Here is a 4,789-nt window from a genome sequence, read left to right on the forward strand (position 1 = left end):
TTTTTCTCTTTGTAAAGCTTTTTTTGTTTAAATTCCTAATTTTAAAATATATTCGAATCTTAAAGTAAAATTTTTTTATATCTAAATTAATATTTATGTTCTTAGCAGCTATTAATAGTTTCTCCTTAACGTTTTTTGTTATACTAAAAAAATCAGAAACTATACCTAAAAAAACAATTTCCAGCTCCTTAATTTTCTCCATGAAATTAATGGACGGTTTTACAAGGCCTCCGTGCGAAATCTCGTCTACGAAGGTAAAAGATGAGTTTTCGGCACTCTCATTGGAAAGTTTCATTTTTTTTAATAACATAGCCTGCTATGTATTCAATCGCATCCTCCGTCAACTCATCAAGTTTAATATTTGAAGGAATGTTTTTATTTATATCAGCTTCAAAATCTTTAATATCGTTCACATCACTTTGTGAACTTTGGTTTGATTTTGATCTTAGGTCAAGGTTCAACCAAGTGTCGCTGCTGTCTTCATCAACATTCTGATTATTTGACATTTCCGTATTCTTGGCTAAATAAAAATAAGGATTATCAAATAAAAAAGGGACAAGAAGAAAAGGGAACATAAATCACGAAACACAACACATTATAAAACAAAAACTATAAACAATCACGATCCAATCTTTGCTGAAACATAGAGCTAAACATTTGACAATTAGTATTATTAAAATAATTTGTTATTATTATTTTATTTTGTCATACCTGTTATATATTTTCTTAACCTATACTTAAACGGTAGTGGAGTCGGATGGTCATATTGCCCACCTCTTGAACGCATCGTACCAAAGAAATTCTCGACAATGTCTTGGTTAAGACGACTGGTTAAGATATATTTCAGTTTGTATTTCTCCGATAAATATTCATATAAGCCGTCAAGAGATGCATTATTGGATAAAATTCCTTTTTGAAAGAGCAGCCTATGAGTTTTACCAACTATGTTTGTGCGCATTAGCTCAGACATTTTAGCCAAAATGCCTCGTTGGATCTCAATTTCTTCACCATATGGCTTACTCGCTTCAATACAATTTGACGTGGACATTTTCGAGTTGAATACATCGAACCAGTCATTGATAAGCTTAAAAAGATCTGCGGTTTCGCATGCGTTATCAACGTCGTAACCTAGTGCATAGCATCTTGTTATTGCGCTGGCGGTTAAATTGGAGAAGAGTTGTGTTGCCAATTTGACTTTTTGTTTGGCGAGCAATCCAACGTTAATATGGTTATCGGTAATCTTGAACACCATCGAAACATCTGACTTCGAACAGTAACTTATTGTTTGCTGGACTGTTGCCTTGGTTAAAGTTTTTCCATTGATCAGTAACCCGGAGCCAACATAGTGGTTGCGAACCAACTTTACCAGATGTGGCGTATCCGAGAACTCGAATATTTTTAAATGTTCATCCGCTGGATTAGCCATCCAACCACGTCTTTGCTAAAGAAAATATTGAATTTGAATTTCTCTTCTGTATTATTTTTTATATGAAAGTTACTCTCCGATAAGCCAAGATCTGCCCATAATCTTTGGTTTCCAGGGCCCAAATCACAAACAATAGCTACTACGGGATATCCTTTTTTATGTAGTTTGGTGATAATAGAATTTAGAGTATGATTTCTGTCATCTCTTCATTTTCCATGAGGTCAATTACTATATCAAGAGTACCTGTGTTACTTTTAACGTCTGCCAATCATCTATATAATGTTTCCCGACTTGGCAAGGGGAATCCTTTCCTATACAGATGGTTGTACGCACGGGGTCCTGCGGCATGAAGACAGATAGCAGCAGACATGTCTGTTGGATTAAACAAGGTCCTCTTTCTTCCATTCTTCAATATTTGAATTTGAGTCTCCGTAAAAATGTTACCAAGAGATTTTTCTAGTTCCTTGTATTTCTCAAGTTCCTGTCGTAAATGATTAATTTCCTTTTCCATTAAACGAATCTTTTTCCGCTGTTTCTCGTTCGCCAAAACTAGTGCTCGATCTATAACTTTGTCCCTGAATTTTAAATTTTTGTTTAGCATATACTTATTTATTTTAACATATTTAGCGTACTCTGTTTGCGTGGATGACTCTGAGAAGCCTAATTTTAAAATTTTTGGCTCGGGCTCATTCTCGTTTTGAGGAACAGCATAATTTAACAGTCGCCTTCTCTTGTAAACATCTCCTTTTATAGGTGCCGACTTCCAGTTCGAAGATTTAAAATGCGTTTCGCAAAGCTTGGACTTTTCGCCAAGTTTGCAGCCAACGCTTTTCTCCCACAATGTCCTTTTTGTTAAGCATTTTGGTGCTTTTATAAATTTCACTTCATGCACGTGTTTCCGACAGAAATTGCAGAACGACATCGCACACAAGGGTTAATAGGAAAAAAAAAACGTCCGCACACAACCTTTCCGTTTGACAAACGCGAACGCACCGACAAAAAGCCGAACGGTTTGGCAGCCGACGAGACTACCTTGTATAATTGTATCATGGGGATGACATCACAGCCCATGTTTTCAGAAAAAAGCTCAAGTCTCTGATGGATTTCCTTGTGATACATGGAGTTTTTGGATCTGTGCGGTGCTGGATGTATTCAGTAGAATGGCAGAAGAGAGGATTGCCGCATGCGCACGTACTGATTTGGCTGTATTATAAAATTAAGCCAGATGAAATCGACAATGTGATATGCGCTGAGATTCCACTGGCCGAGGTTCATACGGATTTGCATGCAGTTGTCATGAAGAACATGATCCATGACCCATGTGGTACCCTCAACTCAAGTTCACCATGCATGGTAGACAGGAAGTGTTCCAAGCGATATCCTCGAGCATTTGCAGCGAACACCGTAACAGGGGACGATGGATATCCTCTGTATAGGAGACGGTCAACTGAAGATGGCGGAAATTCGGCAACTTTAAACATGAGAATTGGTGATATTGAGGTAGACAATCGTTGGGTGGTTCCATACTCACCAGTATTGTCAAAATCATACAAAGCGCACATCAACGTAGAATATTGCAATTCCGTGAAATCGATTAAATATATCTGGAACTACGTGAATAAAGGCAGTGATATGGCAGTTATTGGTGTTCAGGCAGAAAATGGTGACAACAATGCAGTACGAGTTGTCGATGAAATCTCTTAATACCAGGCTGGAAGATACATAAGCAGCAACGAGGCTGCATGGCGAATTCCCCATCGTTCCCCATTTATGAACGCTATCACTTGGCAGTCCATTTGGAGAATGGTCAACGTGTCTATTTCACAGAACGAAATGGGCAAGAAAGAGTCCTAAATCCGCCTGCGACAACTCTGACTGCCTTCTTCACCTTATGCCAGGAAGATGCTTTTGCCAGAACCTTGATGTATTCAGAAGTGCCCTTTTATTACACGTGGAATGCCACTAAAAAGTGTTTTTCACACGGACAATTATATGTTGCGTGTTCCCGTGTCGGAAAACCAGATAGTGTTTATATTTACGCGGAGAATGGAGAAACGAAGAATATTGTATATCCACAAGTATTACAGAATTAAATGAATTTGAAAATTATTCTTCTTTGTTTGACTTATTTATTATGCGTGCAAAAACAATATGCCACAGCGAAGCGTGGCAGGGTACAGCTAGTAATAAAATAAAATGACGTGTCCCAGGGTTTTATTTTAGTCTAGTCTATGCATATGTTTATAATTACCACGACTGTATCTATTTTATTATTTTTTGGTTTTTACTACATTTATCTTAAACATAGCAATGTATGTTTAACATAAAACCGTTTAGCTTAAAAAGTTGTTTACCTATTTTTATTTTTATTGGTGTAAAAAAACAACAACGTAATTCTTATGTAATCTTATGATTTTCAAAAAATTAAATCCGAAATTCGTAATAAAAAAAATATCTGTATCTTAACAGATTAAAATATTTTGAATACTGAAAAAGTTACATTTTCTTTTCTATGATATAGTTTTCTAAAAATTAAAACCGAAATTTCAAATTAGATGAAAATATGTTTGTGGAAGAATACTAATATTATATTTCTACAAGCAAACGATTCTTGACCAAGCGCAAGCTGGTAACACGCCGACAATGACATCGACAACGTTGCACCTATTACCACTGACACCGACGCCAATAAAAAAAAAAATTAATAAAATTAAATTAAATTACTATCTATTCATTCCTTTTTTAAACGTATCTTTCCCATTTATGTCAGCAAGATTTTTTAATCTTAATATTTATACTAAAAAGTTTGGCCGCCAACTACACTGCAGCCCTGGATGTCGACACCCTCTTACAACAATACATGCATGCACACACACTCACGCAAACTTAGTTACTGTCGAACTACTTTGGCGTTGACACCTTTTTTACCAAAACTGAGGAAAAACATTTATTAAAAAAAAAAAATTAACAAACGAGCGAAAAATTTAATTTTTTTACGAATAATCAGCAAATAATAAACAAACAATTCTGGAGTAAAAATATCGTGGAAATGTGAAGGATTTCTTCAACTTAGCAGGGCAACTTTTAGTTTAAAAAAAATTATATATATTAAGTGGAGCGACAAAATTTTTCTTTCACGAATAATTAACGCCAAATTATGGTAGAAGCAAAAATTTAATGTTCCAAAGTTGCCCTGCTAACTTGATGCACATGCAGTAATTATTAATTTAATACATCTGAATATTAACTCTGTAAAGCTTATAAATGAAAATATGGTTACATTTTCGACAATATTTAAATTGTAATCCAACAAAATTGTTTAAAATTGAGTACATATATTTTAATTTAATTACAAATTTTAAT

The sequence above is a fragment of the Drosophila serrata genome, unplaced genomic scaffold (assembly GCF_035046125.1).
Source record: "Drosophila serrata isolate PLE 108 unplaced genomic scaffold, ASM3504612v1 contig_293, whole genome shotgun sequence".
In the NCBI taxonomy this organism is placed as follows: Eukaryota; Metazoa; Arthropoda; class Insecta; order Diptera; family Drosophilidae; genus Drosophila; species Drosophila serrata.